General features: G+C 46.1%; 1 protein-coding gene across 5 annotated transcripts in view; it reads left to right on the plus strand.

Moving 5' to 3' along the window:
• Positions 1-14856, plus strand: part of GLIS3 (GLIS family zinc finger 3) — a 448764-nt gene that overhangs the window by 230087 nt on the left and 203821 nt on the right. The window lies entirely within an intron of this gene.

Raw genomic sequence — 14856 nt, forward strand, 5'->3', positions numbered from 1 at the left:
AGGGGTGAGGTGGTATCTCAGTGTGGTTTTGATTTGTATTTCCCTGATGATGAGTGATGTTGAGCATCTTTCCATGTGTCTGCTGGCCATCTGGATGTCTTCTTTGGAAAAGTGTCTATTCATGTCTTCTGCCCATTTCTTTGCTGGATTACTTGTTTTTTGGGCATTGAGTTTGATAAGTTCTTTATAGATTTTGGATACCAACCCTTTTGCTGATATGTGATTTGCAAGCATCTTCTCCCATTATGTCATACTTTACAAAAATGAAGTCTGACAGAACCACTTCAGGACCCTTTCCAAAGAAGTAATGTTTTACTGAAAGCGATCGGAAAGAAAGGCACAGGTAGGCATTCACAAGAATTAAGATACAGGAGTTAACCTGGACCCTTGGGTGGGAGAGGGGCCCGAGCTGTGAGTGTAGAGAACCTGTGCTGGGAGCGTCATGGTCCCGAAATGGGGTTCTCCCTAGAAAAATGGCCATTTCTTTTGATATTTCCAAAATCGTCACTCTTGGGTTTGCCCTGTTTTCTCATGCACCGTTTTTCTTTCCAAGAAAGTGCTAGTGGTTCTGTGTCCTGGCACTTAGCTGCAGCCTCTTTATAAATGTGTTCTCAAGTCTTTACTGAAAGACTGTCCTTTTGGAAAAGCATTTTCCAGGAGCACAGCATTAATTCAAGAGAGCTCTCGCAGCTTTTATTGTCGCTCTAATCCTGTATCGCTTTGCACAGGATACCACCATTTGTTTGTATTTTCCCTACAGTTTTTGTTTTTGGTAGCTTTGTACCGTTCTAGTGGCAGCTGAAGTGATTTTGAGCGTTTGCAGCATGATGTTAATTAACCAAATGTTTCAACCTGGAACTTTAAACACCTGGGCCGCCATAAATTGCTCTGAATCCGTGTGGAAACCTCAGAACAGTGGGTGTTGAAGATTTGGGATAAAACAGAGAGTAGATGGCGAGAGGTTTTATGCTCTTCTCGTTTTGTGAGGCAAAATAAAACCAGACGAGGAGGCGTCGGGCTCCTTAGAGTTTATTGCCTGCAGCAGGCGTTGTCACTCGGGCGCAGGTTAACCCGCAGTGGCTCCAGAGCCCGTGTCTGAATGTAGATCGCTCAGGTTTAGTCCACGTTTGACCCTGTTTCCATTTCACTTCCCTATTCTGCCAGTCATTGGGCTTGATACGTTAAAAAAAAAATCTTTTTTGAACATTTATTCATTTTGGAGAGTGAGAGAGACAGAGCGTGAGCAGGGGAGGGACAGAGAGGGAGACACAGAATCTGAAGTAGGCTCCGAGCTGTCAGCACAGAGCCGGACGCGGGGCTCGAACTCACGGACTGAGTGATCATGACCTGAGCTGAGCTGAAGTCGGACGCTCAACCGACTGAGCCACCCAGGCCCCCCTGGGCTTGATATGTTTTCAAGCTTGGAAACTTGCAGCGGAGTCAAGGCCGGCCATGGGAACCGCTAGGGTGTCGGGCGAGACGCTGGCACCCAGACCCTCTACTTGTTATTTCTTCCCGCTAGGGATCGTGGCCCACAGAGCATCTACAAAAGGAAGCGTATTCAAATCGGAAAGGAAGCACTATGTCATTGACAGTGGAGCAGACACCTGACAACCTCACAGAATCACCTGCACAAGAAGGGGGGCCTTGCTGGGGCCCCAGTGCATCAGAATGGGTGTGCCTATGGAACAGACCCATCCTTTCTTCCACCCAGTCCGAGGTGCAGTAGCTAAAGCGGACTGAGGACAACAGTTGACTTGTCTACGGCAGGACTTTTCGGAAGCGGCACGAATGACATTTCTAATTCTCTGTTGTGGGGGGCTGTCCTGGGCAGGATAGGATGTCTGGCAGTCTTCCTGGCCTCTCCTCACCAGATTTCAGTAGTGAAATTCGTCCGCCCTAGTCTTGGCAACCAAAACGTGTCCAGGTGTACATTGCCGAGCCTCCCCTGGGGTACAATTGCCCCCCCCGCCAGCTGAGGATTGCCGGCCCATGGGAAGCAAACCCTAACTGGTCTGGGTTTTCCCAGTGGTAACCAGGTTACGAAGCCCAAGCTGGGTCATGGACCCATGAGGAGAGAATCTAGAAGAAGCCTTTTTAAATCGAGTGCAAAATGGGACTGAAGCTCTTTCAGACATTGGCTTCCAAATGTCACGTGTTAGAATCATCTGGGGGCTTTTAAAAATTCTCATGCCCTGGCCACACCCCAGTGTCAATTAAAATCAGTATCTCGGAGAGAACCGCACCTTCGGGGTTTTTAAAGCTTCCTAGGGATTCCAGCGTGCAGCCAGATGTGAGAACCAGTGCCTTAAGGTACAGTCACTAGTTAAGGTGCGGCCACATTGCCTGGCTGGCAGATGTCCCATGTGACTGACCACCTACTGACTGTACCAGTAGTTCCCAAACTTCACCTTGCATCCCAGTCACCCGGAGGGCTACCTATTGAAAAAGAAATCTTTCTGCTTCATTAGGTCTGGGGTGGGGCCTGATGTTTTGCATTTCTAAGAAGTTCCCAAGTGGTGCTGATGTGACTGGACCATCAAAGCGCCTTTGAGAACCCCTGCTGAGGACCCTCACGTGAACCTTCTTACCTGAGGAGCAGGGGCTCCGATGTCCCAAGTCAACAGCACCACCCAATGACAGACCCAGAAGTACTCACCAAGCACCCTTGTTCCCTCACCCCTTCATCTTCTCAGGGTGTTTTCTCTTTTTTCCATCTTGCGTGATTCATGGCCCACTTAGTTCTATAGAAGGCTCTCTCCTGTTATCAACCTTAACAGTCCGTGCGATGCTCACACTTTCCACCCAGAAATTTCTCATGCCTTCCCTATCCATAGTCATTGAATCTGTTTTTCTCCATTTGCCTAGCGGTAAAGATCTTAGGGTAATACCTTTTATTTACTTTTATTGTTTTCAGATTGCCCTTATTTGGTGATAAACCATCAGTGGGGATTTCTTCCATTTTCAATGAATCATGTTGTAACACTTTGTTATTGAAATCAATTTGGGGGGCTAACTTAGAAATCTACCACCATTTTCAAACAATGGATTTTTGACAGAAAACCTTTGGAATTAGGAGACTATATATTCAAAGTAGCAGGTCTTTCTTTTTTTTTTTTTAAACCTATGAGGTACAAGCTTCCGTGATTTAAACACCTCGTTTAAAACATGATTGTGCTGGGGCGCCTGGGTGGCTCAGTCGCTTGAGCATCTGACTTTGGCTCAGGTCATGATCTCACAGTCCGTGAGTTCGAGCCTTGCGTGGGGCTCTGTGCCGACAGCTCAGAGCCTGGAGCCTGTTTCAGATTCTGTGTCTCCCTCTCTCTCTCTGACCCTCCCCTGTTCATGCTCTGTCTCTCTCTGTCTCAAAATAAATAAATAAATAAATGTTAAAAAAAATTTTTTGAAAAAAAAAAAACACATGATTGTGTTGCTCTAGAAGGTTCAACCTCTTGGAAGACCAAGGCCAACCCACATGTCCCTATTTCTGTCTCCCATTAAAATGACTGTCCACCCAGAAATAAAGAAGGTATTCATGGGTACATATTTGGTGAGTTAAGTCCCAGGGTTATGCAGAGGGCTTTTCTGCAAGGTGACCAGAGGGGGTCACTTCATTAAACAGGAGGTCTCCGTTACCCGCTGCTTGGAATCCTTTGAAGCAGGGCTGCCTGGCTTTGTCTTTCCTCTTGACACACAAATCTTCCCAAACATTTTGAGACGGACCGTCCCCGTTTGGTATCTGCCCCTCGGCTTTGCAGAGTCACCTTCTCGCAGACCTTTCTGTGACCCTAGCAGACGCTGTTGGGATGCGTTTGGGAAGAAAGCAAATACGCCTTAGGAAATCCAGTGGGAATGAGCTTCAGACAGGGAAGCTAGAAGCAGGCTGTCACCCAGGCTCTGGGACCAACCGGTGGTGTGGCCTTGGACAGGTCGCTTCTTAGTTTATTTTGCCTTCACCTTCCTGGTCTGGAAAGTTGAGGGAGTTAAGCTGGGCAGGCTGGAAGCCTCCCTCCGGTACTGCTGCTGATGAGACGTGATGAGACGGTGCCCCGTGATTATGAGACGTGATGTGTTTGTTCTTAGGCTGCGGGCCCGCACTAACAGAACTGCCCCAGGGAAGTGAACCCTGGGCTTGTCCTCACAGTTGGCACGTCAAGGCCGTACATTGGTTGGAAGAGGCAAAGACCGGTGGGTGGCCGCCTCTCTGTTTTGCCCTTCGGTGGCTAAAGAATAGTGCAGCGGGCAGCTAGGAAAAATTTTTTCTTTCATTCAAGCCCTTGAATGTTACTCCTCACAGCCATTTTTTATATATGCAAAAATACCTTACTAGGTACATAGGCTGGACCGTCTACCGGGATAACGAGGTGGCCTGGCAAATTCTGTATTAAGCAGGTAGCGTATGGGATCACCCTAGGGGTAGAAAGGATCCTTAAAGATGTTTGCTCTTAAAATCTTCCAACAGGGCAGGATGAGAGTAAGGTCTGGTGCCCAGCCCCAGGTATACTGCTTTTCTTTTTTTCTGTCTTGCCCAAGTTTGTAGGAGAGCAATAGCTCCTCGTGTGGTGGGTTCTCTGGCTTTACACAGAGGCTCACAGCGAGAGAAGGCAGGGAGGTGTGGGGTAAGTTCCTCGGTTGTATGTGGGGATCACCGGGAGGTGGGGAGCAGGTGAGCAGAGTCAGGAGGGAGCCTAAGGTGTCGTCTTCCTGATATTTCCACAGACACGAACACTTGTCTGCATCGTGTTTAATGCATTTAAGGCCGGGCTCACCCCTTTAAGAAATAAAGATTAAGGAAGCTGTGCAAACGTAAACTTGGAAGAAAAAGAATGAGCAAAAGAGCACTGGAGGGTTGAATACATGTGGTGAAACTCTGTCACAAGCCAACAGGCCGGTTATCTTTGTAATGTGCACATAGCCGTGGTTTACAGAGTGGATTCCCGTGCCCACTCCTGAGATAAAAACATTAAAGGAACATGCCCAGGAAATTCTTTTTCCTTTTAATCAGGACAAAGCAGCCTATTGAGACCTGGGCGAGTGTATTGGATTTCACCTTTAATCTCCCGCACGTCAGTCTCTTTACAAGAGGTCATTCTCTGAAAGGTACAAGTCAGGGGTGCTTGGCAGGGAGCCCCAGAATGGCCTTTATCATCTTGATGACAATTTTTCCAATTTAGTTAACAGTTTATTCAGTTGTAAAACTACAGTGACTCATGTAATTAGAGGTTTCCTTCTGTGTCAACAGAGAGGATTTCTGGAGCTTGGTAACAAGTTGGACGACTTTTCTGCCACACTTCAAAAGAAGTAGTCGATCATGGGACCGTATTTTTAGAATGTCAGAACTGGAAAATGGCCGCCTGCTAATCATCCTTAAATAAGACCTCTGATTAATTACAAAATGAATTATCCAAGAGTGACAGAATTTACTTGGGCCTCATTGAAGTCTTACCAGGTCACCTCTTCCAGGCCAGGTGAACAGGCAGAGGGAAGAGAGGTTCTCCTTCGTGAACGTTCCACTTAAAACAAACACACAAACAAAAACAAAAAGCTACAGAGCTCGCCGTGATGGACAGGAGATCTTGTAAAAGTTTTTATCCAATGAAGCGATTTTTATTTTGCCCTTCCTGAATTTCGTGTCTTCCTTGAATGTGGGCAGGCTGAAAGGTGTGTATAAAATACTCCTGAAACACTGAACACAGTGAAAGTTCTCCACAGCTGTCGTTATAATAGTTCATTAAATAAATGTGGGTTTTTTTTGGTTGTTTTGTTTTGTTAAACTGCTTGAATATTTCATGAGCATGAGTGAATCACAACAACTCTTGGAAAAAGATACTGTACATTAATCAAGTGACCACAGGGCAGGATGAAAATCTGCAATTTGAAATTCAAGAGAATTCCAGCTAGGATTCCCTCGTCAAGGTGGTCATTTCTTTTTCTGTTCCTGAGAAGCTTATTGTTTATCTCCTAGGGTCATAGGTTACAGTACTGCCTGGGCCGTGAAAGGTCTGCCCAAATCCACTGCCATTCTGTGTGTGTGTGTGTGTGTGTGTGTGTGTGTGTGTGTCCATCCATACCTACAGCATGCACCATAGCCTGGCTTATGAGACATTCATAATTGGCGTATTTATGAAACACATGTATAACACGTATTAGATGGCAGCTACTTTTTTAGATAAAAAACCAGCTCACTTAATCCTCATGATAAACCTGTCAGATAGGCAGGCACTCCTGTCCCATTTTGCAAACGAGAAAACGGCGGCTTGGAGAGGTTAGTAATTTGCCCAAGGTCACAAAACTAGGAAGTGACAGACTGGAATTTAAATCCCAGGCCTTGTGATTTGGAAGCCCGTTGATCTATGCTCCTGTGTTGCTTTGCTCCATAAATCTTTGTTGAAATGGAAAGAAGTCTTATCTATGAAGAGTTTATAAAGCAAATTCCCATGTCATTTCATTTGATCCTCAAAGTGCCAGTAAAGAGGCCATAACTCTTCCCATTTCAGGACAGGGAAAATGGGGGCTCGGACAAGTGGATGAGTTTCCCAAAGGCTAGCGAATTATAGGGGCGAAGGTGGGAACCTGGATGCCCCCTGGCTTCAGCTCTGGCTTTCTTGCTGCCTTAGCTGCCGTGGAGTAGTAACTCCCATGAGCAGGCATCCACTTGAGCCCCTTTTATTTCCAGCCCACCTCCTTCTGGCTTTCATTGCTCCTGAGTCAGTAGTTAACTCAAATAGAAGGAGTGTGGACGGGTGTTTGCATCAAGGACGGTTCCTCCAAATACCAGCTTTTCTGCAATTCCTCCTGGTATATCACGTATGGTTCTTCTCTAGTCCCTGCTCTGTGAACAAGTAACAGTCACTTGCTATGGGGGGAATGGATTTGGGAAGTCAGAGTTAAGTAAAACGTTCTTGGGTAATGTTCTGTGTACTGGGCACCTGTGGAGTACATGGACCCCAGGGCTTCAAGCTGCAGGGCTGCAGAGTAGTCCCCGGCTCTGCTTTCCACCATAGCACCCTTCGTGTCTCAAGGAGCAAACTGCTTTCTTGTTTCAGGCCTGTGCTGGCCATTGACAGAAACTGTAACGAATTTGGGCTGATTTCTCCACTTCTTTCCCAGTGGGAATCTCCCGTTCCGTTCAAGTTGTCAGTCCTTTCTCAAAAACCGAATCTTTCTTTACATGTCTGTTTATATTTCATCTTGTTCCACAGAAGTTAAGGTAAATTAAAGGAAACGCAAAATAGAAAAATACAACTAGAAAGTAGAAAACCAGGGTGAGAGAAGATAGAAAACGAGAATAGGGCGAGGCCTGAGGAGAAGAGATTTGACTTTTAGCTTCTCAGCTAGAAAACAAACAAACACAAAATGCAAGACGCAGTTGATTCCAGAATTCTTGTTGATGAGGAAGGGAAAAAAAAAAAGCCTATAAAGGAAAATTCTCACTGAGGTTCCTTTTAGATGGTAATTCTGCGTGAAAAGCGTGGTAGGCACGGAGGGTATGAAGGTGACCTTGAATCTTTCAGTCTAGCAGGTGAGTCAAGCAAATTAAAGCCTACAGATAAAATAAGAGAAGCCTGTGTGGTGTGTTGGGGGGAGAGAGACTCACCCTGACAGGGGGTCTGGGAAGGTGCCTGAAAACCCCACCTGACTGAGCCTCCAAGGGAGGATTTGCTCTTGGTTGGAGGAGAATGAAGAGATGGGCATTCAGGCCGTAGGGAGTGTTAGGAGACGTGGTCAAGTCTGCAGGGCTTGTGTTTGGGATGCAACAAGGAGACCAAGTTTTGGGTCAGGCAGGAGGAGACGGATGAGGAAGGCAAGATGGGAAGGGAGGTTAGTGGGAGGCTGTGCCTTTGAGGGAGTTGGATGATTGCTGGGGAAGGACTGTGTCCTGACCTCATGCGGGAGGCTCATTCTGTCACCCGGCTGACTGTGGGGGGCTGATGGAGGGATGTCAGTTAGGGCAGAGTTGAAACAACAGAGAAGTGGCCGGGCCCCAGCTGGGCCAGTGGCAGTGGAAATGAAAAGCAGAAATGTGGGGAGTCTGTGGGAGACAAATGTAAAAAGATTGGGTCATATCTGGAGGTTGAACTAGGAGACTGATAGAATGTCAAACAGGAGAAATCAGGAGGTAGGTTTGGGATATGCTGAGGTTATCCAGTCCACGGGGATCTGACAAAACCAGTCTTTTCTGGTTTGACTGCAGTCAAGAACTGGTCCAGAGCTTTGGCTTCCGTTGACTACATTCATGTTGAACCATGGCTCACTAGCTATGTGTTCTTCCACAAGGAATCCGAGCCTTCATTTTTCCATCTGTGAAATGGGGGTCACATCAACCACGAGTGGTTGTGGTAAAGATTGAAGGACAATGTGCACATTTGGAAAGCACTTTGCACACTATAATGCCCTAGTAAGCAGTCTCATGGGGGTTATTTCTACTCCCGGTACTTTTAGGCTGGCCTTGTTTTCCTTCCTAGCCTTGTGCTTCCGCTTTACTGTCTCATCTACAGTTCTGTCGGCGACGTTTGCTTCCCAAACACGTGCGGGGCTCAGTGTCCTGCCTCCCCCACAGCAATACGGTGAGGTCGGGCGCCATCTTGCTGCTGCCAGAGGACCTGGTGAATTCCCCCGCCCCGCCCCCACATTGGTGTGTTGGTGCCCCCCCACCACTAGGTGAGGAGGGACGCTCCAGGGTACCAGGTGACGTTCCGGTGGTGAGGACGAGATTCAGAACTCTGGGTGTGCGCAACTGTGCTACTCAACTCCTCAACCAAGTGTCCCCGAGGACAGAAGAGCAGATGCTGTTGGAAGGGGGGGTGCCAGCAGTTCCGGTGCCCCTGGGCTCCCCAAGCTAGTGGTTGAACACTTGCAAATGGGACCGTCTGCAAAAGCAGCAGCGAAAGTGACAGGCAGTGGAAATGGCGATGTGGCCTTCTGTGGGTCCCTGAGGGCAGCTGGCGGTAGGAGAGGGCCTCCGAAGGGTCAGCGAATTGTTATAATAGTCCTAATTACCTGGGTATCATGGGCTCAGCTTCTTATTGGGGAATTCTCTCTCTAATTAACATATCCCTTCTCTGAACATGCTCACAGGTCTCTGCTAATTCAAGAAACAGCGGAAAAACACACCGAGAGCTCAGCCTTAATTGAAAATATAGTAATTAGATTGTGCAATCTTACCCTTCATTATAGAGCCAGATTTTTCTCAGGGTCTATTTCTTTTCTGATGGTATTATGCCCTGACAGAATTAATAAAAATTTCTGGGGGATCTGTAGCAGTGTTTTGAAACTTCACGACTCAGTCTGAACCCAGAAGGACCTAGGACCTAGGACCCGTGTCATTCCACTTTTCTCGGATCCTTTGCCTGAGTCGTCAGAGAATAAAACAGGTCCTTGTGTTGTCGTGCACATGAATGGGATACCATTTCATCTGAAGTCACTGGCTCTCATTTTTAAAGTTGGTTAAGGAGTATATTCAAGGACTGGACAGTTGTCAGATGCAGCCCCATGCTTCAATTTGGACAAAAGGGGTCCCTGTGCCAGCACCCATACTTGAACTTGAATGTGCATGGGGATCGCCAGGAGATTTTGATGGAATAGGCCCAGGGGCGGGGGGTTCCTGGGATTCTCCATTTCTAGCAGGCTCCCAGTGGTGTCCGCCCTCCTGTTGATGGAGCACAGCTCTGATAGGCCCCACTCTGGGGGCCCTTCCCCACCTTATTCCTTCCCTATGAGACAAGGAACCCATGGGTCCAAGGGGATGTGAGGATCCACAGTCTGGACCCCATCCTCCTAGACTTTGCTGTAAGGGACTTGTCCTAGAGTTTCATGCCAAAATGCCTAGTGCCTTCTTTGAGGGTCTTCTCTGGAATCTCTCTGGTTCGTTCACTTGAGGGGGGGGGGGTGTGTATCCCAGGTCTGCAGGGTAGAACAGGAGGGGGCACCCATTCTGGTCTAGTGGGAAGAAAAGGGCTGCTGATCCTTTCTAATTTCTAATCCCAAGGGGAAAATAGCATTACCCTTGAGTAGATGAGCATTTCTAAAATTTATTTTCCAAGGATCCCAAGGATTTCAAAGATGGTTTTTGGAGTATTAAGGAAGAGGTCAGTGAGGTTTAAGTTTTAGATGTCTTCTGGGAAAATTACTGATCTGTATTTTAAGCTCGGGTGATGGCAGTTACTTTCAAAATTAACGGATTCTTCTTTTCTACAAAATACATGTCCTTCTTCCTCATTGTCTTGTAGTATTAGGCCTTCTCAAATTAGTACCACTCTAGGAAGCAGGTAAAATGAGCCCTAGCCCTGGAATGTGTAAGATTTTTCTCATTTTTGCTCTACAGTGTTAGGATTAAAAATAAGAAGAAGAGAAGAGAGCCCAGCACGGTCTTAAGATGTTACCTTTATTACTTCCGTTGCTGTCAGTGTGTATACTTCTTTTTGTCACATGCTGTCCCTCTGACGTAGCTCATTGGCTGTGAATCCCTATGGTCTCCTGCATTTCCGTTTGCAGTTGGTACATGTCCACGTTATTAACATGTTACTTGATTCAGAAGCAGGCAAAAGTAATCCGTGGGATTGGGATTCAGGGAAGAGGTTATCGTTGCGGGGAGAAGCGGCAGGAGGGGTGGGAGGGGCCTCCCGGAGGCCTGGTTATGTTCTGCCCCGATCTGGACGTATTGCCTTGGGTGAAAATTCAGGGGCCTGGAACCTTATGATTTATACCCTTCTGTATGTCACACTTCAGTAAACATTCTACTGAAAAATAAAAAGAAGGAGAAAAAAAAAAAAAAAAAACCCTGCTTCTTCCTCGATGTCTTATAGGTTCTTTATTTCAATATAAATAAGAAAATTTCTTGATTTGAGAAAATGAGAAAATCTTAAGTCCCAATGAAAGGAAGAGGAGGAGGAGGAGGACTGATTTGTTGTTGAGTGTTTCCTCTGGAGTCCAGTGTTCTGTTACATAATGCCCATGTGGCAAATGGAGAAACTGAGGCCCAGAACATTTAAGAAATGTGGAGAGAGTCATATTACTGTGTGTGATGGCCCCCGCGATTGGCCCTAGAGCCGTCTGGGTTCAGAGTTCTCTAGGTACAAGGCGTCTTTATACCTCCTTGATGTCTGATCACTGTTTATTTAATGGATGAGCGAGGGACTTAGGGGAAGGAAAGGGCCCTGCAGCAGCTCTGTGGTTCTGGTTTGTGCTGGTTCGGTCCGGCATGCAAGGTTGCAGACGGGTCCCTGGAAATGGAGTTGACAGGACCCCTCTGTGCACCGTGTTCCCCCTTCCTCTCAGCACGGAGCCGACCTGCAGTTGGACAAGGCTGAGGAATCTTAAGAGCTACTGACAGATTGACGGCCCGTTAGCCAGAGTGCACCTCTCCTACGGGGGTTCCGCCAGGGTTCGTCTCATTTAGAGCCTGGTGTCTGAGTGCCTTGTCCGCCTGCAAACTGGCAGCGGTAATGGACTGCTTGGGAGGCTGGATTGAACAGGTTCCTAGCGAGCTGTCAAATGTGATCGCTGAAATGGTTTCAATATGAGCTTATCAGACTGTTTAGGAACAGAGAACAAGCACAGTACATGCTATTTATGGCTTTCACACTCTTGCAGCTAGAAACAAAATATAGCATGTCCCAGGCTCAGATTTAAATTAGAATATTCTGGCGTGCACAGATTAACCGAACAATAGATTTGAAAGACAAGAAGGAGCCTCACATTTAGAGGAAAGCGGGAGAGAGAGCGCACGAGAGAAATCTGTCTGATTTTACAGTGCAATTTGAAAATGTTTCAATCCTCAAATGAACTGGTTGTCCTTTACCAGCTGTGGGAACGCTAAAGGCATTGTAGTGTATCCATTTGCGAACCATTTTCGCAAAACCCCTGCTGTGAACAACTGCCGAATTACCTTGTTTTTCTTGTGGCTTAAAGACCTGTTTGGATAGATCTTGGAAAATCTTCTGAAATCATTTTAGCAACTGGGAAAGGACTAAGGCTTGTTTAGTTAAGTAGATGTGTCCTTTTAGCTGGCTTATTACTGACATTGTATCATGGTGGACGGCTCCCCATCGTACTGGTGGAACTAATTACAAGGTAGCAGATCAAGTGCATGTGTTTGTGCAGAGGTTCCACTGTGCTCATCGTTGAGCTAAAGATGGGGCAGAGGTGAGATTGGAAGGAACCTCGCTGGGGACCCCTCCTCTTCCCCTGCAGGTGCGTCCTCAGAGCCAGGAAACCCATGGAATTGAGAGTCAGATCTGGCTTTGAATCCAACCCCGCTTTTTACCAGCTGTGTGACGTGTTAGTTACTCTTCCTCTGCTGCTTTCTGTCTCACCTGCTCATTTGAATGGATGAAATAATATTGGTAAAAGTGTCTTTAACGCTTACTTAAAATAGAGCCTAAGAAGTATACTTAAAGGAAACAGATGTTAAATGGCTTCTAGTGAGGGAACTCTGAGGTTTTAGAAGTGTATTATTTATTACAAAATGATTTCCATCTTACTGCATTATTTTACTTGAACAGCATTGGATGTACAAATGATTTTTTTCCCTCTCTGTGTGTACACGTATGTGTGCATTTTGGGGGCCACCTCAAACTTCTATTTTGGAAAATGGAAGACAGTGAAGAAATTTAAAATAGATCTGTTTTGATAACTTTCATTGAGCCTTCGTACTTAAATGCACATTAATAAAAACTCACTGTGTCATCACTGCTTTGAATGGGCAGAAAATCATTGTTATTCATGAGATAAAAAAATAATAAAAGTAATTGTATGTTTGCTAACAAAACCAAAGCAACAACAACAACAAGAAAAAAAAAAACCCAACAACAACAGACCTTTGTTTACAGGGCTTGATCAATAAGAATTTTCTGTGGCAAATCTAATGACTTACCGTCGCTCTCTTAGTAAGTACTGCCTGGGTAAATCCCCTCGTTTCTAGCTCCAGTGATTTCGAGGCCCTCTTTGGTAAAGGACTTGTGCGCTGATAATCTTGATGTTGGAAGAAAGCCTTTGTTGTCTTAGACAATTGGGCTCCTATAACACAGTTCCACAGACTGGATGGTGTAGAAACAATAGAAATGTATTCTTCATAATTGTCGGGGCTGGGAAGTCCAAAATCAAGATTTGATGTCTGAGGGGTGCCTGGGTGGCTCAGTCTGTTAGGCAGCCGACTTGGGCTCAGGTCATATTCTCACAGTTGGTGAGTTCGAGCCCTGCATTGGGCTCTGTGCTGACAGCTCAGAGCCTAGAGCCTGGAGCCTGCTTCGGATTCTGTGTCCTCCTCTCTGCCCCTCTCCTGCTTGTGCTCTGTCTCTCTTTCAAGAAATAAATGTTAATTAAAAAAAAAAAAGATTTTATGTCTGGTGAGAGCCTGACTCTTTTGGTTCATAGACAGCCGTCTTCCTGCTGCATCCTGACACAGCAGAAGGGGCAAGAGGTCTCTGGGGACTGCTGGGAGGGCCCTCATCCCATTCATGAAGGCTGCACCCTCAGGACCTGATCCCTTCCCAGGAGCCCCACCTCCAGATGCCATCGTATTGGGGGTTAGGTTTCACTATACGAACTCTGGGAGGACACATTCTGTCTACAGCATAGGTTAACCATATTCTCTCAGGTTTTTACTATCTGTAACCGATAATGTTCTTGGGATCGTGGTTTGACCCAAAGCAGAAATAAGGGTATATTATAAAATTTCTTCTTCTCTACCATGACTTTTGTTTTCAGAAATGATTTGTAACATTTTATCCTTTAATTTTTTTATTTTTATTACAATTTTTTTAATGTTCATTTCTCCTCGAGAGAGAGAAACAGAGTGCAAATGGGGGAGGGGCAGAGAGAGAGAGGGAGACACAGAATCCGAAGCAGGCTCCAGGCTCTGAGCTGTCAGCACAGAGCCCAATGCAGGGCTTGAACTTATGAACCATGAAATCATGACCTGGGCTGAGGTCCAACGCTTAACCAGTTGAGTCACCCAGGTGCCTTGTAACATTTTATCCTAATTGAAGTACAGAAAAACCTAAATTTATTTCTCTATTCCCCACCCCTTCCAGAAGAAAAGAGCTATTTCATTTATAAAACTCCCCATGGGCAAGAATTATGATTTATATACCCTCAGTATATTTCTCACCTCTGGAGTCTTAGAGATTTTTATTTCCTTTTGAGTTGATAATAAGGCTTTCATGGGCTACCCAGTCTTTTTAAAAATTATAATGATTGGGGCACCCAGGTGGCTCAGTTGGTTAGGTGTCCGACTCTTGATCTCAGCTCAGGTCTTGATCTCAGGGTCATGAGTTCGAACCCTGTGTGGGGCTCTGTGCTTGGCTGTGGAGCCTACCTAAAAAAACAGTGTAATGATTCTGTGAGACTCATGATTAGTTTTAACTTTTTATCTAAAAACAGGGCCAAAGCATGATATATAGATGCTAATATCTAGTATCTAGAGACTTCATTCATTCATCCATTTATTCATCCATCCCTTCTTCCAACAGACATTTGTTGGATGTACTCTGTTGCTCATCACTGTGCTTGATTAAATGTTAGGGACTAGTGCTTAGCAAGACGGGACGGGCGTGGCTGTTGCCCTGTGGAACTTACTAACGAAAGGTAGACACCAGTCAAAGATTCACAGGACTGAATTCGTGATGTCTGTAATAAACCAGAAGTAGTCCAATCAGGAGAGAGTTGGGATGGCTGTCTGGGAAACTGACGACTGAGCTGAGATAGGAAGGAAGAATAAACATCAAGAAGACCTTGCATATAAACTCAAGAGCTTGGCCTCCATTGTTGCCCATTTCAGTGTGTTACAGTTTTGGAGGCTCTCACATGCCCCCCCCAACCCCGCCAGAACCATGTGGTGTGATGCAGCCCGTCCGT

This window comes from Leopardus geoffroyi, chromosome D4 (assembly GCF_018350155.1).
Source record: "Leopardus geoffroyi isolate Oge1 chromosome D4, O.geoffroyi_Oge1_pat1.0, whole genome shotgun sequence".
NCBI lineage: Eukaryota > Metazoa > Chordata > Mammalia > Carnivora > Felidae > Leopardus > Leopardus geoffroyi.